At 46.0% G+C, this 26,622-nt stretch overlaps 1 protein-coding gene across 3 annotated transcripts in view; it reads right to left on the bottom strand.

Moving 5' to 3' along the window:
- The window catches only part of Ston2 (stonin 2), a 154,414-nt gene extending 129,948 nt beyond the window's left edge, over positions 1-24,466 (bottom strand). For all 3 annotated transcript variants that reach the window (XM_041658385.1, XM_041658384.1, XM_041658386.1), the window contains exon 1: positions 24,353-24,466. The gene's annotated coding sequence lies outside the window, so the exon portion shown is untranslated. The remainder of the gene's footprint in view (positions 1-24,352) is intronic.
- Positions 24,467-26,622: the final 2,156 nt, after the last annotated feature.

The raw sequence follows: 26,622 nt of genomic DNA, 5'->3' as shown, positions 1-26,622 counted from the left end.
TTAAAGGTGTGCACCACCACTGTCCAGCAAGAAATAAAAATACTTTAAATACACACACACACACACACACACACACACACACACACGTGTGTGTGTGTGTGTGTGTGCTCAGCTTTCTGAGAGTCAACACAATATATTCTGATTTCAGAGTTATCCTAAACTACAATTAACATAAAGTTCCATAATGTAAACATCTTTATGGGTTGCTTCAATTTCTTAAGGCTGTTTGGAGGTTTCCTTTTGTTGAGGATCAAACCCAAGGCCTTGTGTATCTATCAATGGGCCTATGCTTTAGATCTCAATATTCGTACAGTAACCCTGAGATAACTAAAACAGGTATTTCTTTCAGTTGATATTCAAAGGAACTGGCTCAGAGACAGCACAGGTGAGTTCAAGGTCATGGCAGAATTAGGACAGGACAAGCCTTTAAACTCTGCACTCTGTTCTATATAAGCCTCCTTGGATCTTAGGGTAGACACCTCACCAAGTTCTGACTAATCAGTCAGACTTAGATGGATAGACAGTGAGTTACATAGTTCTGGGAGGTATTTTCTTATCTTTGTCTTGTTCTCCCAGGGAAGAAGACAGTTGTAGTCTGGTAACTATAATCCTTCCCATTTGACTGCTCCTTTTGGGAAAATGGCAGTGGTTGTTGGAGGTAGGGCAAGCATATGAAGGAGAGGCTAGAAGGATCAGATCTATTGGCTCTGATGTCACCAAGCCTCTGCACCAGTAACCATAATCACTCGCCTTTTTATCGCTTTGTGGAAAAACATTTATTTTTGTTTATGCTATTATAACTAGATTTTCTGATATACACAGATAGGTGACTGTGATGCTAACTGATTTTTAAAGGGCGGGGAAACAAACGGTGGAGAGCAGTGTTGAGATGATCCCAGGACCCCCGCACCCTGTCATTAGTCCCATGGTGGGGAGCAGAGTGTTGAGATGATCCCAGGACTCCCGCACCCTGTCATTAGTCCCATGGTGGGGAGCAGAGTGTTGAGATGATCCCAGGACTCCCGCACCCTGTCATTAGTCCCATGGTTCTGTTTCTCCTGTGGTCACTACCTGGCAAAATGGATTTGGTGGATATAATTATGTTTACTATTCAGTGGACCTTAAGAAGTGGAGATTATGCAAGTGAGCCTCTCCCAGCTAACGACCCTTTAGTCAGGGCTGCAAGCAGACAGCCACAGAACTGAATTCTGCCACAGGAGCCTGAGTTCTGGCGAGCGCACAACCCGTGAGCTCAGCTGAGCAGAGAACCCACCCAGCTACGCGGAGGTAGGGCCTCAGAACTGTGGGATAGCAAGCAGAGGCTCTTCACATCTCTGAGTGACTGATTGTGTCTTCAGAACAAGGTTATGTAAATTGGCCAAAATTTCTGGTTTTCAGATTGTAAAAGAAAAAAAATTACAAAGGTTTTAAAAGAAATGGGAAATGGAGTCAGTCTGGAGTTCAAAAACTTGAAGCTATAACCTCTTTTTAGTAACATCCCAGTAGAGAACCAACCTCTCTTTAGTAACATCCCAGTTGAGATAAGGTACAGAACCACAACTAAAACCAGCCATTGTAGCAGCCACGGGATGTAGTAAATCAAAGAAAAGTCAAAACAAAATGTACGGAGTTACGCATGCAGCATTTGGAACACATTATAAGGATATTTTCTGTACAGGAGGTTAAATTTTTCTTTCTCCTGTCTTGTTTTTTGAGCTCACGGGAACATTAGCTCACCGCTTTGGAGACATGGTGCCGGCGAACAGTCCATGGTTTCGGCGAATAGTCCATGGTTTCCTGGAGCTGAAATGATCAACTCCTGCCAAGGGTTCTTCCTACCAATGAGGGATGCTGAAGAGCCTTTTGGCGCAGGTTGAAGTGGGAGGACGGGAGAATGAACAGGTAGGAAAAGTAGAATCACTGGTGGCAGCAAGCCACACGCTCCTGGGATTCTGCTTGAGGACTGCGTGTGTCATTGACTGGAGTTGGAAGAAAAGTCAAGATTTGTTAGGGAAATGAGCTTGTCTTCTTCCCTCCATACCTTCCCTTCCTTGGCCTCTTTCTCTTTTTTTCTGTTTTTTATGAAGAAAATATCTCCTAGAATTACCCCCATCTTCCTACCTGGGTCACCCAAGTGCTGGGAGTTTGGGTGTGACTCATCATATCCAGGGAAGCATTTCTTTTAAAAGGTGACACACTTACATATGTTACAGATATTTGTTATGTATTCAAGAGATGTGTCTACTAGGTGCTTAGAGCTCAGAGCTGAAGAGCCAAATCCAGAAGTCACCACCATATACAGAAGATCAGGTAATCTAGAGGGAGGCTGTGGCAAAAGAAAAGAAATGGCCCATGCTTTTACATGCCCAGGGCAGTTGGGATGTTATGCTCTGGGATGTACCCAAGGCACAGGAGGCAGATTCCAGATGTCCTGAAACACTGAGGATGCCCTAGTTGTGGGTTGCCATGTTGGTCTGTCCTTCAACAAAAGGGTGGCCAGGAGCCAAAAGGCCTCAGGCACTCTATATCTGGCCAACAAGTCTTTAATTTAAAATAGAGCTTTTCTCAATGAAATTCCTTGACTAAAACACAGGAACGTGCTGCCAAAGAATTCAGTAAACATAGGAGGAAGGAACCTCAGTGGTGACTGCCGCTGAGCAGATGCCAGGCAAGTCATAACAAGAGCAGGGACATCCTGAAAACACAGGTAATTTCAAAATTTGGAGTAGTTATTAAATCAGTTACTGTGGGAGGGTTCCGGTGGACTGCTTTCTATAAAAAGCCAAAATCTACACATTCTTTTTCTTGACGGGCTTTGTCTCTGGCAAGAATTTAGTTGCTGTTGAGTCTTCCTGGGGCCATGAATTCTTCTCTATGGCTGTCAGAGGCAGAGAGGCCCAGGGAAGGGAAGCTTGGTTGATAATGATGCTAATGCCTGTCTCCCATTCCTCAAGTCTGACCCAAGCGTCAGTCAGGCCCACTTCTGTCATGGGGCAGATGAGGTACATCATTACCTATGTTCTTTTCATCAACCCTGAAAGAAGACGCTGCTAATGCCAGCACTTGAGAGATGGCAGGGTGGTGGCCAGAGAGGTGAGATGACTTACTCAAGTTCAGGTAGTGTGGGGATTTCGACCCTAAACCCTTTGACTTCGAAGGTAATTCACAAATCTAACCATCATGGGTAATGACTGTTGGTAAACTCTAACACTATGGTAGAAATAAATAATGCAGGCTCTAGAAATGCCAACTACCCAATGTCCTCATTTCTGGAAGGACATCTAATATCACAGTGAAAGGACAGCCATCAGATTCTCTCTACAACCTTAAATGCATGTCCCAATAGCAGACGATTCTGCAGGGGGAGTTAAATAAGTATTATTGAAACTCCTATAGTTACTGTGTGCCTAACAAAATTATGTTAACATTATAGGTTCTAGGTACATGCATAAATATCTAAGGCTAATTTGGAGAAATGAAAAGTTACAGAAAAGGGATTTTTCTAATCTTGTCTTAGAATTTGAGTTTTTTAATATATTATGGAATCTCAGAAAAGCAAAGTATATAGCCCTCTCTACCATGTTTGAGAAGCTTTGAGCATGATGATGATGATGATGACGATGATGTAGGATGCTATGGAGGATGACCACAGGTCTTGGGAGCTGGGGATACAGGAAGGATGGTGGAATACTCTACTTGACCTATGTTTTAGGAGAAGGTTCACAATGAAAGGTAACAGAGCACAGGCCCTTTAGGCTAGCCAGCCAAGTTCCTCATTGTTGGCTGCATCAGGGAATGTCTCCTAGGACCTCTAAGCCTGCTTCCGCTGACAGTGATAGGGATCTCTTCTCAAAGGCTCCTGTGAGATGAAAATAGACGCTGCAGTGCCTGAGACCTTTAGTAAGGAACAAGTGCTCAGCTGATGGCGTCCGTCATCGTCCATGTTTCCATTAACCAAGGGTGAAGCTTGGTCAAGAGAGCGAGTGTAATGCAAACCCAATGACCTGACTCTTGTGGCGATGGCATTTCAGGAAGTGAAAGTGGAAGAAAAGGGGAGACCTTAGAAATCTGGGGTGAAAGGAGGTCATGGTTAAAGTTTCAGCCTCATACAGGAAACAGCTGGCCAGCATGACCTGGGGCTCTGGAAATGAGTGTTGGGTGAGAAGCAGAGCTGTCAACAGCCACACAGGGAGACACAGGCTACATAGCACCAGCAGCACTTGGAATTCCCTTGTCCCTCAGGGACCTCCGCTCAGGTAAACCAGACTCCTGACTAAATTCCAGGTCAAAGAGAAACAAACAGGAGAGGAATACACCACCCTAAGACTTGTGTGCTGGCTCTTAAGGAGGTCAGTCTTCCTTCCGTCCTTCCTTCCCTCCCTCTCTCCCTCCTTCTCCCTCCCTCTCTCCCTCCTTATTTTCATTCTTATTATTTTTAAAAACAAGATTTTATAATGTAGTCCTGTAACTATGTGGATTAGGCAGTCCTTGAACTCACACAGATCCACCTGCCTCTGCCTCCTGAATTCTGAGATAGAAGGTTTGTGCCGCCAAACCCAGCAAGACAGTCAATCTTAAATGTCTTCATAAGTTAATTCATGCTCTTACAGCTTTCTAAATTACAGGTCCTGAAGGATATAATTTATAAAAAGGCTTAATGATAAGCAGAGTTTAAAATGTAAGATAAGGTTTAAAAGTTTAAAATGCTTAACTTTATTTTTCTTATGAGGTAACTTTTGCAAATGGAAACGTAAGGTGTTTTCTGAATCTGATGTTTGCACATTTATGGGTGTGAGGAGTGTTGATCTGGTAATATTCAAGATTACAAATATCTTGACTAAGTAATCATAGCTGTTATTTTTAACTTTCTTGTTTGAGAGGACTTTGGGAAAAAAAAACACACTATCTTTGTAGGTAATTTTGGTTGCACAGGTTGAAGGTTTCTGGCCGTCTGTCAGCATAAAAGACAAACTAGATCTTGGGGTCAGGAGCTTCTTTCCCTTCCCACATCCCTCAATAGGCCCTATCTGTCTATCCAGCCTCAGGTGACCTGGCTCGGGTCATCACACTGGACAATTCTGAGGCCCTAGCCCTATGACCACCTATGTGTGCGGTGACCATACAGTGTGAAGTACCCAGCCTGTGCAGCTGAGGGGACAATGTGCCATAGAGCCATCCCAGGTGTGCCACAGCTGCTACTTCAGTCAATAGAGAGCATCAATGTGACCGCAAGTCTCTCGAACCTCTATGCAGCATGCTAACCGTATCCAAAGGCATGTCGGTTCTGACACGAGTGTGTGGTGTTATCCTAATTGAACTGTACTTCTGCCAAAGCATGGATTTTGCAATTTAGATGCACCCTCCCACATTCTCTAGACCAAGATAAACAAGGACTAGAAGACAACAGCTCCAGGCAATACATCTCAAGCTTGTCCAGATCTATAGAGAAGTTAGCCCAACACAGCCTTGTCTTGAAAAACACACAATTTCTCTCTCCTGTTTCCCCATCCTCTCCTTTCCTTTTAGAAAAACAGCTTCTGCCTAGGTTGGTGTAAACCCCCATACTGCCCTCCCTGACATCTGCCTTCAGAACCACCGAACACATCACCAGCACGTCACCTCTTATTGTGCAACCATGGGCAGTGACATCCACATCACAGCAGGAAAACCCGACCCTTTATCTGAGTGCTCTCTTGGAGATGGGTGACCAAGAAAACACTGCCTAGCACACACCCTTTCCCACACAAACCTCCACATGTTCGAAAAAGCAGGGGCCTGCTGATTGTTAGGAGAAAACCCTTGACCCATCAAGAAGATAAAAGCAGAGGAAACACTTAGAGCCAAGAGGAATCCTTGGGTCATTCTTCACTCAGCAGAATAAAAGTAACAGTGATAAGGGAGAGCGATTAAGCTTCGTGGTGAGGGGACCGCTAATGCCATTAGTAGCTGAATAGAGGAGAGAGAAAACCCAGAACAAATCTTAAGGAAGCCAGGGGTGCTTCAGTACCGAGTTCAGCTAATTAGAGGTGGAGGTGGGAAGTGAGTTTTATCTGACATATGCTGAGATTCAAGGGTTTAAAAGTAGACTGATTACAGAAAATGTGGAAAAAGTGGGGCGGGGGGAGATTTTACAGTCATCCAGGACAGACGTGTGTAAAGCAGAAGCAGCAGGCTATCACTTAGAGGAAGTACAGAGCTAGGGGCTGCCTGACCTTAGGAGCAGCACCGCTCATGGGACAGGGGAGACTCAGAAAGGAAAAGGGGGCCTGGAGTGAAAGGTCTGAGAACCCAGAAAAAAAACAGAATCCTTCAAGAGGTCATGGAGGCAAGAGAGAATTTTCCAGAACACGTAGACTTTTCCAGTGAGCATCACAGAAAAACATAATGGGGCCAGATGGTCACTAGCGACTCTGGAGAGGTTGGCTGGAGTGTCCACTCCATGAGGAATGGGGGTGGCCTTGACACTCAGTTCAGGTCACACTGAAGGAAAGCAGCCAGAGCTGGGAGAGCAGAAGACCTGAGCTGGAAGCTTGATTACAAAAAAAAGTTAAAAATAACTACAGTTTGAAGCTCTTTAAAAAGAAATTTACTTATCTGTTCATTGATTTATTGTGCCCTAGTGCACATCTGGAGATTCGAGGACAACTTGTGGGTGTCAGTACTCTCCATCCACCATGAGGGAGCCAGGGATCAAGCTCAGGCCGTCAGGCCTGGTGACAAGCACCTTTACCTGCTGAGCCATCTTGCTGGCCCTAAAGTGTAATGCCTCTCAATATAGTTCTATAAAAGAGATGGAATCACCAGGGTACACTGTTGATCCTGATTACATATTTCCAAAGAAGAAGCAGTTCTCATCCACTGGCAGGAAGAAACTGGAACCTGCCTGAGGACCAAGAGGCTACTTCCTGGGATCTTCTCTCAACCAGAGCAAAACTCAAAAACCTTTCTGCCCCACCCCTCAAAATGTGTTAATTTAAGGTTGATATCAACCTTTTTATAAAGACTATGAAAACACTCTAAAAAGGGAAATAGGCCGGGCGGTGGTGGCGCATGCCTTTAATCCCAGCACTCGGGAGGCAGAGGCAGGCGGATCTCTGTGAGTTCGAGGCCAGCCTGGACTACAATAGCTAGTTCCAAGACAGGAACCAAAAAGCTACAGAGAAACCCTGTCTCGAAAAAAAAAGAAAATAGGCTTTGAAAACTTAGTAGGCCAATACTGCTTGCATGTAATTCTGTGTCACCCCCGCTACACACACACACTAATCTACTCTTATAGCAAGATTAAAACCAGGCCTGTGATTTACTTTCTCTAGGAAAAAAAAAATCCAGATCAAAAATATTCCTGTTGAAATCCCAATAAAGGTTTGAATGATTCCAAAATCTCACCGTAAAGTTGTATTTCACAGACACAGTTAACACTACCATTCACAAATTCTACTTAAAAAATTAGGGGCTCAGCAGTTAAGAGCACACTGGCTGCTCTTCCAGAGGTCCTGAATTCAATTCCCAGCAACCACATGGTGGCTCACAACCACCAGTAATGAGATCTTCTGGCCTGCAAGGACACATGCAGGCAGAACACCGTATACATAATAAATAAATAAAGCTTAAAAAATAAATAAATAAATAAAGGAAAGTGACAACTAAAGCTATGAGTTTTAAGTATTGATGGTGCCGCATGCTCTGTATTATAATGTGATCTTCACATGAACTCTGCGAGGTAAAGGACAATTACTGGCATTTATTTTCTAGTTAAAGAAACAGAGGCTTGGATGGGCCAAGTTTCTTTCACAGGTTCACATAAGTAGATAGATAAGCTAAGACATAAACCAATTCATCACAAAGCCATAATTATCTGCTCTGTGGCTATGTAACATTCCATTGGATTATTGGCCTTTAAAGTTGTATATTTGATCTTTTTAATCAGAAAGATTTTTTTTTTAAGTAGGAAGTCCCGGGACCAACATTAGTATGAACAACAACCAGTTCACAGGCTCCAAATTTGATCTACCTTTTCTGCTAGTAAGCCACATGCCAGTTCCCTGAAAGAAGAGTGACCAGTTCCCCCTACGGCTGCACAGCCAAGGGTGAACAGGAAACTCATGGCTGAAGTCTAAAATCTGTAGGATCTTCGATCTAGAGGCCTGGAATACTGTCCTGTTCTCGCCTCTTCTCCCTTTCCTGGCCTGGGGCTCTCAGGGAAGAGTGGCAAGTTTGAATGAGTGTTAGGCTAGAGCCCAAAGTCAAGCTTCTCTGCCAGGACTTGATGGCTACCCCAGAGAAGTCCACACGAAGGATCAAGAACAAAGAGGTAGGGAGATACCAGATGTGGTGGGACTGAGTTGGTCCTGGCTTCAAAGGAATCACAGCTTGCTGCCCGGTGGTCTCAGAGGATAGTAGGGACTTTGCACTGGACAAGGCGGTGCTTGGAGGCCGAGTATATTTGGCAGCTGTTGCTTGGTTTTGTTCTCTTTGGGTCAGAGTTGACTATATGGTGGTGGCTCAACTTCCCCATATATAGCATGTATTTTTGGCTCCTGTGTCAGGATATGGGGGGAACATAAGAGTCTATGCCTTCAGTGTGGTAATTCATCTGAATCCAGAAGTACTTGGGAGACCCCCAGCATCAATCTTGGACAGCAGAATGGCTTACCCCAGTAGAACTGGCCACCACAGCAGCCTGGAGAAAGGTGAGGCTGAGGGTTTCCAAGGTGCCTAAGAGATAGCCTATATAGGAAGCGTAGTGAAGATAAGAGCCCATGTTAGTAGTTAGTATACAATCTCACAGACACAGGAGGCTGGGGATGACCCAGCAGGTGCCTTGGGCCTTTGGTTATCTGTGCTTATGGGGCTTCTTCGGGGTATTAGAATTCTATCACAGAACATCACCCACTCGTTCCTTCACCTCCCCAATCACTGAAGAAGCACTCATTTGATATCCCCTGTTACTTAGCACATCTAGTGAAATTCTGTGGCTAGAGATAACTAAAATCTATCGTCTTCAAAGAGATAGGCAGATGGCCAGACATGGCATAATATGATTAGGGCTACCCGAGAATTCAGCCATGCCATGGCCATGCAGAAGGTGACTCAGTTCCATCTGGGGCCAGCTAAGAACAAATAGGGGGAAAGCCACAGGTTTGAAATAGAAGTGGAAATTAGCTGGGTTCCGGAGACACAAGTGAGAGAAAAGGACTTTCTCGGATGGCAGCCTTGTCTCTATAAGAACAAACCATGAGAATACAATGTACCTTTTTGGGGGTACATTTGTTTGTTTGTTTTGCTTTTTGAGACAGGGTTTCTCTGTAGCTTTGGAGCCTGTTCTGGAACTTGTTTTGTAGACCAGGCTGGTCTCGAACTCAGAGATCCTCCTGCCTTTGCCTCCTAAGTGCTGGGATTAAAGGTGTGCACCATCACCACCCAGGTTAAAATGTACCATTTTACTCAGCCTTGTTCACACAGTCATGACAACATGTAAAACTATTGTTTACTACACCAAAGTATATGCAACAGGAATCCCTAATTCTTATGTCCACACATGGACCTTGTCTTGTCTAATTCCATACTTGGACAGGCTGATCATAAAAGCTGGAGATAGATAGATGATAGATAGATAGATAGATAGATAGATAGATAGATAGATAGACAGACAGACAGGCGGACAGACAGACAGAAGAGAAAGCAGGATATAGAGATACAGATAAGCCATGAGATGAGGGACGGCTGTGCTTCAAAGGTGAGGTTAGAGTTCACAAAGGTTTTTCCACACAGAGCTAATACAAGGGATGGGGTAAAAGGCAGGAGTGGTGGATACACAGATGGCTTCAGGATGTCTGTTTTGTACATGCTTGGCAATTCAAATTCCAATAGTTCTTAGGGGTAAGATCTCCCTCAAAACAACAGCATTGAAATGCCAAGTGTTCATAAAAAGTCTAGTGAATGAAAGTCTGCTGTCTTCTGACGTACAGATAATTCGGTTTGGAAAAACGAGGAGCTGGGAGGAAGGCAGAATGAGGAGAGGTTAGAAAGACCAAGAATAAGATCGTGCACTGCAGGTGGGGCCCAGAGGCCGGGTCCTGAAATGAAAGCAACGGATGCCAATTAAGCAAGTGAGATTTTATGTTTCAGAAAGACCACTCTGGAAGCAATGAGGAGGGTAGACAGGAGGGGCAAAGATAAGCAAGAAATACGGTCGTGAGACTAGCAAGAGTGAGGAAGAGAATGTTTTTACGGGGTATAGCATCAAGACACAGGGATGAAATCTGTTAGGGTTCATTTAGAATAAAGAAGTCTTTATTTATATAGTAGACAGATGAAAAAGACCCTGGGAAGGGACCAAGTTGTATCGTTTGCCAAGACAAGGACTTCAGGAGGAAGGGTGGCTGAGGAAGAGAGGGATATGATGAGCTCAGGGCGGATGAGTGGGTTTGATGGGGCTGTGTGACTGGGCTGTTCCCGGGGTCTGTTGAGCCAGTCAGTCTAGAGCTAGAAGAATACTGATGTGCACTGCTAAGAGATACTGAAGCACCACTAGGAACAAGAGTCTTAGATTGGGAGACGCAGAGTGAATAAGATTTGGAGAAATAGGAATTAAGTTTGGGATCTGAGGAAGGTTACTAATTATGGTCGGAGATGACAAGCAGCCGCTGGGGGAGTTTGCTTTGTCACCATCCTGAAGAAGTGGAGAAGCAGGAGCCCAGAGGAAACCGGGGGAAAGAGATATGTATGTTTACTCCACAAGTGTCAATCATTCGGTAACAAGGAAACAAGGAAGTTCTACCAGGCTCAGGCACAAGGGAGGAGAGGGAGCCAGAAGAAGGCTGAGGGGAGCACCGTAGAGGTATCAGTTTGGGGTGTCCATCTTTCTGGTCCTGAAGAAGCAACCCTTTTCACCTGTTCATAGTATGGCCTGTTGGTGCACCGACGGGTTTCACACGCAGCTATGTTCCTATGGACTGCGTCAGGAAGAATTCTCCAGGGTGGGCCACAGGCAAGATGTAGGAACTGAAGCCTCCCCTGGAACCAGTTCTTGATCTTTTCTCACACGAGAGGGTGAGCTGAATCTCTTGATTCAGGAAAAAGCACACATGCGTGAGACATCATTTCCAGTTTAAGGTGCTTTATGGACAGCCTGCCCAGCCTGCAACTGAGAATACCCTTGGGACCTCTGATTCCCTGTAAAACACTCAGCCCCAGAACAACCTGTCCAGTTCAAGTCAAACCAGACGGAATCATTCCAGAGTGGCAGAGACGCGGTGGTTTCCACACTGACCCCAAGCTGACGATTCCTTCCATTTTCAGCAATGTAGAGGGGGATCTGCTTCCCTTTTCTGAGAATCCTGACCCAGGCAGACAACCAAAAAAAAAAAACAAAACAAGACTGCCACACACATAAAAAAAAAAAAAAAAGGACCACTGCAGGGGGCCTCAAAGCTGCAGCTGCAGAGGGGCCCCAGCCTGATTGTGACCTTATCCTTGTACACCAGGCTGTATACTAGACACACGAGACATCCCAAGTCTACATGTCGGCTGAAGGCAGGGGTGTGTGGGTTTCTCCAGCTGCCGGGAGAGATGAACTCAGACATCCTGGTCATGTCAACAGGGGCTGGCCAGGCTTCAGTAAAACAGGCTCTGGGTTTTCGATATGTGAAATGCATCAACGTCTCTTCCTTTCTGGAAGCTGTTATGTACAGGGTATGTATATGTGGCCTGACTACGGGACAAGAGAATTCTCGTCATAAAATGTGAGCAACTGACCACTTTTAAAGGGTCACAGCTCACCTATCCCTACACTTCAAGCTCATTTCCCCTTTCACATCAATTTTGAGTTTGTCTATTTTTTATTAAAAAAAAAAGAATATATTCCTGCTAAAGATAATCTGGGAAATGTCTACAAACACACCCATGACCTACTTACAAAGCAGCTGTTCTCAACCTGTGGGCCACGATCCCTTCGGGGGTTAAATGACCCTTTCTCAGGGCCCGCCTAAAGCCATTATTGGGAAGCACAAATATTTATATTATTTTTCATAACAGAAAAATTACAGTTACGACGTAGCAATAAAAATAGCTTTATGGTTGGGGGGGTCACCAGGACATAAGGAACTGTATTATAAGGTCACAGCATTAGGAAGGTTGAGAACCACTGTTCCAAAGTGATGTGATTTATATTTATATAACTGTTTGCATGCATTTCAACTTCCCGGAGACATGACTATTGTTCAAGGGAGGCGTTCCCATGGGGGCAGGATAGCCTGTCACCACAGACAAATGAGACAGGATCCTCTGACCTTGTGCCTCCCTGTGCTAGCACCTTAGTGGCTAAGAATTATTGTGTCTATTGTTTTCTCCCCCCAAGTTGGTGGAAATTTCCCACCATTCATGCCTATTCTTTTTACTTCCTCAAACTGGAAGACCAGAAAGAAAAAGTTTCAGCCCTGGAAGGTCTTTCCTATTAAATTTCCTACTTTGATATTTCTAATGCTTCTTTTTTCCAGTCCTCACATCACCCACGGCCATCTGGAAGCCGTTTCTCAGAACGCTCTGGTATCGATTTAGAAACAAACCACGCCGTGGCATGTTCTTGGTCCCGCCACCGCTAATAGTAGTATTTCTTTGGGTAGACAGCTCACTGACAGTAACTCTTGCAAAACAGAAAAACCACAAATTCAAAGCATAGAAACCATAAATGCAAACACAGCAGACATACTACTTAGAGAAGGAGGGGCAAGATGAGAGAGCTTGCATGCATCTCCAGCGTCTGCAGAGAGTAAACATCTCAGATGCTGGAGAGATGGCTCAGCGGGCGACGAGCTCGTTGTGCAAGGAGGAGGACTACAGTTCAGATCCCCAGCGCCTGTGTGAGTGCCAGAGAGACACAGTAGCAAACCTGCAACCTCAACACAAGAGGCAGAGTCAGAGGACTGGGGGTCGGGCAGGGGCAGTGAGGAACAAGCTAGCTAGACTAGCCAAATCAGTAATCTCTGGGCTCAAATAAGAGACTATAGGGTAAGGGGTGATGGAGGATTCCCAAGGTGTTCGGATGCACCCACACACAAGTACCTTCACACATTGGGCATGTGTACACATATATGTACACACACAATAAATAGTAAAAAAAAAAAGACTAAGACTTAAAAACTAGATTTCAAATATTTACAGATCAAAATTAAGTGGTTTCAAACAACTACAGCATCTAAATTTACAAGAGAAGAGGAGTTTGTCTGTGACAAAAAAAGGATCTTCCTTCTTGGCCCAGAGTGGCAGAGAGAGCAGGCACGAGGTTACTGTCACAGACAGAAATGACCCCCCACACACCCACACACGCTCCTTTTAATGCCTGTATTTTCTCTGAATGCCTCTGCACCTGTAGCAATTCATGCAGCAATTGCCACAACACAGGCCAGACTTGATCTCTAGATGAAGTGTTTCAATTACAGAGAAACCTAAGCAACTGGCAAGTGTGTGAAATTTATTGCACTATCTGCTTGCACTCCGTCCGCCTTTATGTTTAATTTAAGAAGGGGGGTGGGGAGGAGGAAAAGAGTAGCAGTGAGTGGAGTGGAGATTCTCCGTCTGGGGAGAATCGAAAGGGCTTTAAGGACGCGTGAACTGCCGCTGTTCCTTCCTCTAATGTGACGGCAGGACATGAGTGCTCATGGTGACAGCCGGAGGGACCACTTCAGAGCATTAGTGCGGCACTCACAGTGCCCTCCCACCTTCGATGGGCTGCTGCCACCAGTTACCAGCTGACAGGGATGGGAACTCGGTCTCAGAGACTGGAGACTGAGGTCCCCAAGGACACACGGCTGCTGAGAGATCAGGTCGTAGCTGATGCTAGTTTATTGATTTTTAGGTCTATGGATGAACCCCCTCACCAGACACTGCAAACGACACAAACAGCCCAATAAAATGTCAACCCCCAAGAAGTCAATTTCTTACACTGGAAAGGGGGAGGAAAGCAAACTAGAGATTGAGAGCCAGATTGGCATTTTCTGAAAGCCAGAACTCAAATGACCCTGGTTCACGCCCAGAACTCCCTCCCTGACTCCTTTCGCTTTTTCCCAGCATTCGGTCCCTGTCCTAGTTACTTTTGCAATGCTCTGAAGAGACATCATGACCTCAGCAACTTGTAGAAGAGGCCATTTAACTGGGGGTTTGTGTGTAGTTTCAGAAGGTTAGGCCATTCTCCTCACAGCAGGAGGCAGGCAGGCATGGCAGGCAGGCAGGCAGGCAGGCATTAAGTAGTTAAGAGATAAATCCTGATCCACAGCTAGCAGGTAGAGAGGGAAAGACTGAGACTTGTGTGGACTTCTGAAACCTCAATACCCATTCCCAGTGACACACCTTCTCCAACGAGGCCACACCTCCTCAACAGGGCACACTTCCTAATACTTCCCAGAAAGTTCTACTCCCTGGTGACTAAGCATTCAAATCTATGAGCCTGGATATTCTCAATCAAACCACCACAGGTCCCATCAAGAAGCCTGAGACCATCATGGACCCATCTTCCAGCTTCAAATTCTCAACTGCTTCCATTCAATGACCAGTTCATGTCAATGTCTAACAGCCTGTCAAACTTAACATCCAAACTTGGCCAATGACTTGCTCTCCTGAAAACTTCTGCAGTCCCCAGAAGGGTTCCCGTCCAGGATGAAGGCAATAGGGACCTGAAGAGGTGGCTTTGTGGCTAAAGTAAGTACCTGTTGAATGAGAATACAGATGTGAATCTGTATCCCCAACATCCATGTGAAAATCTAAGGGCAAAGCAGCACACACTTGTAACCCCAGTGCTGAGGGGCAGAGACAATGGGTCCCAGAGCGTCTCTGGTCAGCTACTCTACTTGTAATAGCAAGCTCCAGATTCAAAGAAAGACTCCACCTCACAAAATGAGGTAGTAAGACTAGTCAGACAGCAAGGACTAGACTCCATGGGGGCAAGAAGGAGGAAGATGAAGAGTCCTTACAGTTGGTTGGAAAGGGATGGGAGGGTGGAGATGGGAAAAGGGGAAGGGGGTGGATATGCTCAAAATAAATGGTATAAAATTCTCAAAGAATTAATAAAAATAGTTTAAAGAATGAGGTAAAATAATTCCGATGTTCATTGCCAGTCTCTACACATGCCCACTTGGGTGAGCACACATATGAATGAGTTCATGGAGAGGGACCAACACTCTTCCCAATGGCTCAAGCCAGGTTATCCAACCTTGGCTTCTCTTTTCCTCTTACACGGCGTCTCTTCTATTCCTTTCCTGAAGGGGCAGTTTATGAGGATGCCTTCTGGGATTCTTTACCGTGGCCAGCACCTCAGTGCACTTGGTAAGACGGCTGATGCCTGCGACTCACCAGGAGACCTTTACAACAGGTGCGACTATGTGAGCCATGCCTGTCACGGTACTGTCCAGCCCACACCCAGAAACAGTCACCTTCCACTTTATTTTCTGTGCTATTCGATGAGTCCTTCTTATCTCCCAAACACCAATCTCAAAGTGCTTTATGACTCTAAATTAAATAACTCATGTAATCCTCATAACTCTAGGAAGTTCTGTAATTATCCCTTTACAGAGGTAAGGAAAATGATAATAATAAATAACTTATTACAAAATTGCAAACCTGAACAGTCCATCTAGCTTTTATCCATCTGACCATATTCCAACCATGCAACATATCCCCCCTCCCATGCTATAAATGTTCTTCCTTTAAGTAGAAACAGTAGAAACCAGAAACACATATGTAATAAACTAGCCAGGACCCACCTCTGCAAAGGACCTAGACTTGACAGGTGCACAGGACAAAATGCAACCAAATGATAGAGGATCAAAGCCCCTGGTCCTGTGGCCACTGGAGAGACCACCCAAGCCACCCAGATTAAAAGCTAACATGTGACATTAAATGACTCTGATTCTTTGGAACTGTATCTCCAAGGCCTGCTCAGGCAGGAGGAACTTAAAACCCACCAGCGGCAAAGCATGTGAACGCTAGGGCCCTGAGAGTGATGGGGGGCACTGATATGGGAGTCCCTAAACACTGTGATGGGGGCTGGCAAGCTGCTACAGCCAGCACTGCCCACTCGGGCCAAAGAGGCTGAGGAGTGAGTAGCTGTCAGACGTGAAGTGCAGATTGCCCCCTTCTCAAACCCTTCTCAAATGACCTCTTTTCTAAAGGTTAGTTTGTAACAGAAGCATTCAGGTAAGTAGAAATAGGAAAATAGATAGCCTCTTTCTCAAATAGCCTCTTTTCTAAAGGTTAGTTTGTAACAGAAACATTCCAGGGAAATGTTTCCAGAGGAAAAAGGAGAGAGAGAGAGAGAACTGTGCTTCGACCATACTGGGAAAATAAGGGCGGCTTTCTCCCACGGGGCTCTCTGTGGGTGTGCCGGCAGTGAACATCCAGCCCACCGGTGCTGTGGAGGGCTTTCCCTTTTGTTCCCAGACACCATAATGGTGATTAAGTGTACAGCTTCCAAACCTAAGGGATTAGAGGAGGTGGATTCAAAGCCCAGCTCCCCTCTAACCTCAGACCCTGTCTCAGCTGCAGAAGGAGACACAGGGGCAGAAAAGACAAAACGCGGCAGAGCCGAGGACCGGGCACATAGAAAAACTCAATGAGTGAGGGTTATTGGCAGGGATTTTGATCATTTCAATAACAATGTAAATTTTCCGCACTCTTCAGCTGTTTATCATGTGAATAGGGAAATGCAGACCCGAGGAAAAAATGAGTATTTTATGTTTGGCAAGAGTGGAGAGATAAGAAAGTGAGCTTCGGTTCTGACAGCTCTGGGTTCATAAAAACAGCTACTATGTAAACTGTGCCCCACCTAACCCTTGGTCTGGCTAGCCTCAGCCCACCCACTTAATCAAAGCATTATAGGTCTTTCCTTCCAAAGTGCCGATCAAGTGCCGATCAAGAAAGATAGACAGACAGACTCAGTTCTTAAGCAAACAATGAAATCAAATCTGTTCTTAAATAAAGCGTCTCACTTTAAAAAAAAAAAAAAAAGCAGTTATAGGCCTGGGGAAATGACTCAGTGGATAACAGTAGCTGTCATGCAAGCATGAAGACCCGAGTTCAAGTCCCCAGAACCCAAATAAAGGCCTGATGCAAAGTACAAGTGTCTATTATAAACTCAGCATGGGGAGATGGGGGCGGGGGCAGGTGGTGAATCCTTGAAAACTTGAAGGGTATCTAGTCTGGCATACGCCAGAGCAAAGCAACTAAGAGACCTGGAAGGTGAGGACTGGCACCTGAGGCTGCCCTCTGACCCTCACGCTCATGCTATGGCACACATGTGCCCACATTTACATACAGAGACACATCAAGAAGAGAAGGAGGAGGGAGAAGAGGAGGAAGGAGGAGAGGAGGAGGAGAAGAGGAGGAGTTGTAACTGGCATCCTCTCCCACATGCCAATTCCCGAGGCTTAATATTAATTACAAACTGTTTAGTCAATGGCTCAGGCTACTTACTGGCTAGCTCTACATATAAATTAACCCATTTCTAATAATCTGTGTATCACCACGTGCCCTGTGGTTTCCCAGTAATGCCCTGGCATCTTACTCCTCCAGCGGCTGCTGGCATCTCTCTCGACTTTGCCTTCTTTCTCCCTGTATTCAGTTTGGCTTTTCCCGCCTAGCTATATTCTGCCTCAAAGCAGCTTTATTCACCAACCAATAAAAGCAACACATATTCACAGCATACAGAAGAACATCCCACATCAGGGAGGAGCAGCAGCAAGAGCAATTCCATACCTTCAAAAGGCAGGCAATAGAGGGCTGTATCAAGTTGGTAATGGCTTGGTGTCTCACTCCCAAGTACAAGCAGACTGAAAGAAACTGACAGACCCACAACCTGCTGACATTTGGTGACCTGTCACCAGACCCTGGCTGACATTTGGTAGAAAGAACTCAATGCCATTTTATTCAGACAGCACATTTGCACGGACCCAAGCACAAAAATGGCACTTTCTTTCAATAAAAGCCATGGTGAAGCTTGAAAGAAAAGGGTGCAATTATCTAAATTTAAAACTAATGAGGAGTTTTAGGCATTAGCAGTCGAAAACCTCTGTGGTGTATAATGCTAGCCGGAGAAATCCTCGCTAGGTGGCAAGGCCCAAAGTCCTTAGTGTCACAGTCCTTGTGATGCTCTGGGAAGCAACTTAAGCCGGGCACCAGCTAATGTGAGAAGAGGTGGGGGTCAGCTGACATGGAAGTGCCAAGGGATTCCCTGAATGACTGTGAACCTCCCATTTGACCTGTAAGTCATCTTAAAAGTCGAGAGTGGCTGATGGTCTGCCAGACGACAGCATGTATGGTAGGGTTAGGCTTTATTTATAAAGAGGTTTGACAGCCTCAGCTCCCAAGTGCTTTCCTATTAATAAAACGAGCATGGTAAGAAGGTCACATCAGAGTTCTGCGCTATTCATCTACTAATGAATAATATTCAGTGGTTAGGAGGTTATGCAAATTTTTATGTGCATGAGCATTTATATGGGATGGGCAGAGGGCAGCTAAGCAAGGAAGAGAAGCCATCAGCTCCAGCCTCTCTGCTTTCTGTGGACTCTCTCATCCAGACGAAGCGTCTTGTCAGGGAGCCTGACGTGAGTCACCAGGGCTGAACCACAGTTCACAGAGGTTCGTTACCTATGAAACCAGTGCTTTGGTTCCATGAAATCTTCTACATCCCTCCCAGGGCACCTGCTCCTTCGCAGACCTACACAGCCAGAGCTCTGAATTCCTAGCACTCGGTACCCTCTTAGTTAACTGCCCACTGACTGTCAATGGTCTCATCATTAACTGGTATTAATTTATGCAAATATTAGGCCCCTTCTCTCCTAGAACAGAGGCTGTTGGATGACACAGATTCCCCACAACTTCCTCTAGTGTTTTGTACCCAGATGGTCAATATCATCATGTGAGCCACCTTCCAAAGGCTGTGCTGGACCATCACAAACATCCGAATCATTGAGCATCATCTTCTGATCAAACACATATCTTCTAAGTGTGGTACTCTAGCAAAACTCAGGGTCTTTTCAAGTGCCACTCTATTTTAAAAGAGTTTTGGCTCACTCTATTTTATATGAACAATAGACACTGCTTCTAAAATTCTCTACGCATGTCCCATTAAGATATTTTACGCTCCTCGCCTTGAAACACATCTTGTAGGCTGCTAGTCAGTACTCAGAACTTTGGGCCCCAAATGATTTCATGTGCTCACATGCTGCATATTAGTCTGTTGTGGAATATTAGTCGAAGATGAGTTACATTTGTTTATGCTGTGGGACATTTGTTTAATGATGCAAAGATGTGTTGCATTCTTTTACGTTGTGTTTGTTTAACTCTGTGAAGCTGTGTTACTTTTTCTGTCTAAAACACCTGACTGGGTTAATAATGATCGGAACAGCCAATAACTAGGCAGGAGAGGGATAGGCGGGGCTGCCAGGCAGAGAGAATAAATAGGAGAAGAATGTGGGAGGGGAAATGAAAAAAAAAAAAAAAGGAGAGGAGGACTCCAGGGACCAGCCACCCAGTTATACAGCAAGCCCGGAGTAAGAAGTAAAGTAAGGTTTACAGAAAGATAAAAGCCCGGAGGCAAAAGGTAGAAGGGATAATTTATGTTAAGAAAAACTGGATAGAAACAAGCGAAGCTAAGGCCAAGAATTCATAAGAAAGAATAATTCTCCACGTGTTTAGTTGGGAGCTGGGTGGCAGGCCCCCAAAGACAAAAGAATAAAAACAAACAAAAAAAAAAAATCAAACAACATTAGGGTGGGCACACAACAGCTATCTGGCTCCTAGATAGAGGTCACCCTTTTGTTATGTCTAAAATTGAGAAAAAGAAAGAAAAGAAACTCTTGTTTCGTTTCCTGCGCAAACCAACATGTTTTCTCTTTAACAACCATTTTTCAAGTACTCTGTCATTGCAGGAGTGATGAGTCAGCGTTGAGGGAATTGCTGGGACTTGTTCCTCCTATTACAACAAGCCCAAGAGTTCGGGGTTGGTTGTTCTTGGATTCTCAGAGGATTATTTATCTTGGGGTAAAGATGGACTGCAATTTGCAATGACCACACCATACAGATGTTTAGTCATGAAGGTGACCTCAAATGAGACAAGCAATTTCTTGGTCTGACTCTAGTAAAATTCAGCCAAAAGTCCACCCAGTGGGCAAGCTCCGGGAGAGGTCAGACTGGAGTGACAAAAGAGTGAGAGGGGCTAAGACTGGAACACGTGGACAGGCCAGGAAGAGAGGTCTGGAGCCGGATGAGAGGGTGTGTGCTCAAAGGCAGGATGGAGAGGCTGGGCAGAATTACAAAGGGGTGGGACAAAGCAACCCTTGTATGCTTCTAGATTCTCCAACTCTGAGCTGCTTTGCATTTTCTCACTAGGAGAATTGCATGTGACATTTAATATAAACCTAGCTGGGCAGGGTAGTACACACCTGCACCCTCAGAACTTAGAAGGCTGAAGCAGGAGGATTGCTGAGAGTTCCAGGACAACCAGGGCTACATAATAAGGCTCTATTAAAAAACAAAACAAACAAAACAAAAACCTCAAGCAAGCAAGCAGTTAATAAGAACTGGAGGCTCAAGGACTCCTACACACCCTGATGCTTGTGGCCTGGGGCAGCCTACAGCAGGACAAATGCCTCAAGAACTCTAGAATTATTCATAGGCCCTCCCTTTCAGGTCTTTCAAAACATCTTAATTTCCGCCTTTAGCAGTTCAATGTGAGACCTCTGGGCTAGCAGCATCAGCATCTTCAGAACACTAGGTACAAAAGCTTACTCTCAGGCCTGACCCTGGACTGACTGGCTCAGAAACTCTGGGGTGGAGCTGGGGTGGAGCCAGCAAGCTGTTGACTGGAGTCTTCCAAGTGGTGTTGATGCCCTTAAAGTTTAAGAACCATGTTTTTAGATGATATTAGGAGATAATGTCAACATAGATGAGCATGAACATTGTAGGAAGACTCATGAAAAAGACAAGCCCCTCAAATATCAGATAAAGAATTTTCTAGACCTGTTATTTCAAGATATATGAAGGGGATTTGAGGCTGTTGGGTGAACTCAGGACCTCACCATCTCTTGCTTTTAATCTCACCGATTTCAGACTTCTCTCCACAACGCTACTGGAGATTTGTGTTTGGCCTGAAAAAAAATCTGTCTTTGTTAAACCCCATTTAAAGTCCTCTATTAGGAGCTGGGGAGATGGACCATGAGGTAATAGTGCTTGCTCCACAAGCATGAGGACCTGAGTTCAAATGTCCAGCACCCATGTAAAAAGACTCATAAACCTGTAATCCTCGGTAGTGTGGGGAGCAGAGACGGGGAAAGTGTAGGGGCCTGCTGACCACCAACCTCGCCAATGCAATGAGAGACCCTGTCTCAAGAGAATGAGGAAGAGAGAGTAAGTCAGATACCCCAAATCCTCCTTTGGCTTCTAGGTGCACAAACGAATGCACACACACACATGGTCACACACACACACACCTGCCTTTAGTGGTTGTGTTCTGCCTATAAAATAAAGTCCCAAGCCGGGCGATGGTGGCGCACACCTTTAATCCCAGCACTCAGGAGGCAGAGGCAGGCGGATCTCTGTGAGTTCGAGACCAGCCTGGTCTACAAGAGCTAGTTCCAGGACAGGCTCCAAAGCCACAGAGAAACCCTGTCTCGAAAATCCAAGAAAAAAAAAAAGTCCCAAGTGCCTGGTCTACAACCCCAAATCCTTTATTATCTACCTCTGGTAATTTCCCTGACCTTGTTTTCTTCCCCTGCTTCTAATCTCCACAGCCATGTCTGCCCATCTGCAGGAAGCTTATATTGTCTCTGACATCATGTTTGACCATGTCACTGACCTTGGCCAACAGTATGGAGCTGTAGGGACAGCCCAGCCACCGCTCACATCCTAGCAAACTTTAACTGTGAGCATCCTACGTCTTTCCCCTGCCATAAGTGAAGTTGGTATTGTCTTTGGGCAAGGCTGGTTTGTTTTTAAGTTATGTGGGACTGTAAATAAAGACATGTGAGGATCCACCTGGATCACAGCATCAAGGAGCAAGGAGTCTGAGTGACCATAGAGCAGTGGGATTTGGGGTGACTTGTCACTTAGCCCAAGCTGACTACAGCAACACTTGTCATCTTTCCACCCCACTTGCAGTGGCTTCTCTCCTCTCTTCTACCTTGCTGCCAATGACTTCGGCTGCTCATTCTATCCTGAGCTCAAGTGGTGAACTCTCAACCTGGGCTTTATCTCTAAAAGGTCACCCTCACTTTTAGAACCTCTTCTAGAGGCCACAGACCTGAAACTCTGTCCTGGGAGCTGTGTCATGGGCTTCCCACCTAACATCATCATCATCATCATCATTATTATTATACCGTCTCTTCGCTATCTAACAAAATCATTATCACTCGTGAGGAGACCGGCTCAGAGAACCAAAGCAGGGTGGCCAAGTTTCCCAGCTACAGTTAGAGCCAGGGCTCTCACCGGGTGGGAGTCTGGCTTTGAATGAAGCAATCTGCCCTGTGCCACATACCTCTGTCCCTCCCCAGCTGCAAGCTTTCCAATCCTCCCACTCTGCTGGGAAGGAAAAGGCTACAACAACAGCTGAAATCCACACTAATCTCACACTTGCACGATTTGCAGCTAGAAATGCACCCTGGGCCTGAGAAGACACACTTTTCCTAGATGGTGTATTCATCCTCAGGTAGACAAGGCACTGGGAACCTCAGAAAAACAGGGTTAGTTTGTCTGACCTTTCCCCTCCCAGGTCCAGGCTGCAGGGGTGGGGTGGGATGCCGAGATAAGCAGATGGCCACTGAGAACACAGAGGTCTTTAGGGTTTGTTCCAGAGGAGGAGGAGGCAGGAGAAGGCTCACAACTCCAACAAGCGATACATGTGATATCTTAGGTTTAGTAGCACAAATAAGCATGTAGTCAAGTGTCTGCTTGTGTCTCAGATTAAACAGCAAAGGGGCAAGGATCTGACTTAGAGCACCTGAGTCAGGCATCCCATCAGTTGCATAGAGACAGAAACACAAATTTCAGTTTTCTGTCAGCTGCTGGCATTCTGTCATAAGGTTGAGAATTTCCTTTGTGTTTCTGCTTTTCTCTCTCACCTTTAAAAAGAATAAGAATCATAAAACGCTAAAGAATAATTCCTCCATTACTCCGATCAACCATACAAATAGGGAGAGAGAGAGAATTCAACAAAGTACCGTGATATTCTTTCTGAAAAACATTCACAGGGATACAAAGCATTGATTACTAATTCAGATTCATTTACCTCTGCCATCCTTTCCCATAGGATATATTTATTACCTTTAAACGAGACCATCAGTAACATTGACATTTTTCTCCTTGGAGAGTAGAAAGCTGCTAAATGCTCCAAATGACTGTTGGGCCTGTTTGGACAGGTCTGATTTGCTCTTAAAACAACCATCCACTTCACAATAAATAGTAAGAGCCAGCATCTATCGAATGCTTGGTGCTGTGCTTGATATTTTTCAGATCCTGGCTCGTACAATCTTTCAAACAAGGAGTGCAATCAGTGTCATCACTTTATAGATAAGAGCAAAATAGGCGCAGAAAGCCTGGAGGAGACAGGGTGGAAGGCAAGCAGCCGCAGTAGCGGCACAGAACCAGAGTTAATGATTCACTTAGGCCCTCAGGCAGCTCCTTTCAACAGAGTCTGTGTGGGAACACACACACACACACTCTCTCTCTCTCTCTCTCTCTCTCTCTCTCTCTCTCTCCAACTCTTCATCTCATGGAGAGGTCAGTGTCCAGCAAATCTTCCCCCCTTCCTCTGTCCCCCGCCTTCTCCAATCTTCAACTCTCCATCCCAACGAGAGGCGGTGACCTGCAAATTGCTTGGCAACGCGCGCAGGAAACTCCATCCAAAGCCCGGGGTCCAAGCGGCCCCTGGGCGCTGTCCAGCGGGCAGAGCGCCTGAGAGGCCAGGCTGGGGTCCTGTCTCAGAACACCCCGAAGCTGGAGCGCAACGCCAAGGCCGGGATTTCGAGCGGGGGTGGGGCAAGGCACTGTCTCCAAGGACACCTGTTGTCGCCTCCCCACTCAGGACAGCGAAGCTGCCCTGGCCGAGTTGGATCTCAGGGGAAGGCATTGGCTGGCAAGAAGTGCTGGGGTGAGTATGGGGGTCACAGGAGACTCCCCACGAACACCCCGCGGAGGCCGCCTCCCTTCGTCCCTCCTCAACCTCCCCCTAAGGCTGGTGGCTCGGTGGCGTTCGGCGTCGGCTCCGTGCGCGGTGCTCGGAGACGCACGGCGCTAGGACCTCGCGGCCGGCGCCCCCCTCCGTCCACCTGCGGCGCCTAGGTCGCTCCCCACCGCGGGTTGTACTCACCAGTGTCGGGGTGAGCAGAGTCCCGGCGTCGGCGCTGAGGTCCGCTCCAACACCAGCTCCCCAGCCCAGCCTCCGTCCCGCCGCCGCTCTAACAGAGCTGCCTCCGGGTCGCCGCGCCACCACTGCCCGCTCGCGACTCTGGCCTCGCTGGGCGCCCGCCGGCTCTAGGCTCAGCTCCCGCCGCTCCTGATTGGTCGTAGCGTGTTCGAGAACCGCTCTCTGATTGGACAGGAGGAGTGGGGTGGGCGGGGTCACTCCTGGAGCTTTGCTGCCCTGGCCTTGGTCCCCCACCTCACCTGGGGCCAGCAGGACTCTGAAACCCGCTCGGTTCCCCGCTACACCCAGTGGGGTCGGCCCAGCAAGCATCTGGGGGTGGGAACAGTGTCGCAGGAGTGGCGGGAACTTGGGATCATTATGGAATCCAGCTACTGTCCCTGAGTGCGGGTGGTTGTGAACCTCCACCATGCTGGGAAAGGTGCTTCCCTGGATTCTCTCATGCAAGCCACTTTGACTTTACATTTATTTTTCTGTACTTTTTACTGTAGGGTGTAGGGCTTAGGTCAGACTCTGTAAACAGTAGGTACCAAACGGTGTTTGTGAACTGAAATTGAACGCCACACACAATCTTTGTATGGTCCCTATCTACCAGAAGCTAACAAAAAAGAAGCGATTTGTGGGAGAGCCCAATACCGTCAATATATTAAGAACTCTGTGCTAGGTACTGTCCAAGAAAGGAGAAAGATGGGTTGAGGTCACCGACAAAGAACTTAATACCTAGTTGGAGAGATGAGGCTGATTCATAACATAATAATTACCCTAATACTAACAAGGTGCATATTATTTGGCAGGCATTATTCCAAGAACTTTATACACACTTTTATAATCCAGAAATTCAGGAAAAGTCTGCCATAAAGACATTTATGTGTGCGTGAGCCTCAGGGATAGAACACAGACGCTCCGAAGAGGCCACAATTTCATCGGAAAGACAGTAGCAGGGCCCTAATCTCTGGGGAGAAGAGGGGACCATAACTGTTCCCATCATGCATCTCTTTCCTTGTAGCTCTTTAACCCTCTCAACCTACCTCTTCTGGATCTTCCTAGAAACTAAAAGCAAGCGATGTAAATCCACACGCCACTCTTACAAATCTCTGCCACCCAGATAGGCAGTGGAGAAAAGCAGCTCCATGTTCTGCCGTTTATCTTAATGAACAAATAAACAACACACCATATGCGACCATTTTCCTACAAGCTTTTCTCTCCTTCTGTGCTTTTGGGCTCACAGAACCCTTAAGAAGTGTGGCTGATAGAAAAATGCTTAAAAGATACCAGTTGGGATCCAGTTGGACCTACACTAAACAGTGATTGCATCTATCTTAGGTCAAAGTTAGGAACCACAGTCCATGGGAGAAAATCATCTCCATTTTCTGTCGCTTATATTAATGAACCTTTATATTGGAAAAGCAGACTGGACGTGGGTTGAGCCTCACGTGGCTGGAAAATGGAGTAAAACAGGACAGAGGCAAGGTGAAGAAAGTCCTATCGGGGGCACTCCTCTTCAAGCCTCGGAAATATATACACGCATGCGTGTGTGTGTGCACACATACACCCTTACACACATACATGCTTGTGACTCCTGGATGATCACTTTTCATGGCCATGGCCCTTGCCAAAACAGAAGTCCAATTTAGCTGCTCATATGCTCACTTCAAAGGAGAGAAGCTTGTTTCTTCCAGAGTTGGAGGCTGACCCAAAATGACATGTCAAATCGCTCACTTCTGGCGGCCGCGAGTGAACTCCAGCCCACAAATACAAGGAAAGAATGAGGACCACGGAGTCTACTTGTCTTGTGGGTGAGCTCACTTACGCATAGTTCTATACCCTGCCTCATCTAGGAAAAACGCTTTGCTTGGCTCTCATATTTCTTCTTTCCTGAATGGCACTTAGCACTTAAGAGCGAACTGAAATATCCCTTCCAGTGTGAGGCCTTCACCAAGTCTCTCAGGCACCCAGGAACAGTGCTCCATCCATCTGTCACGAGTCTTCTTCCGCTAAATTGCATTGCTGCACAGCCCCAGTGCCTAGCTTACCATCAGAACACGGTAGGCACTCTGTAAACATGAATGAGGCTAAAATTTCCAACAGGTTAATAAAATGCTAACCACATACTTATCCTAAATTTCAACAGGGTACTCTCCAGTTCCTGAACGAGGGGATATTACCTTAAAGGCCACATCCATTCAACCTAACTGTAAACAAGTAGTTCTTATATG

This window comes from Microtus oregoni, unplaced genomic scaffold (assembly GCF_018167655.1).
Source record: "Microtus oregoni isolate MIOR12 unplaced genomic scaffold, Mior012 000009F_ref0000495, whole genome shotgun sequence".
Classification (NCBI taxonomy): Eukaryota; Metazoa; Chordata; class Mammalia; order Rodentia; family Cricetidae; genus Microtus; species Microtus oregoni.
This window is presented reverse-complemented; position numbering and strand designations above follow the sequence as displayed.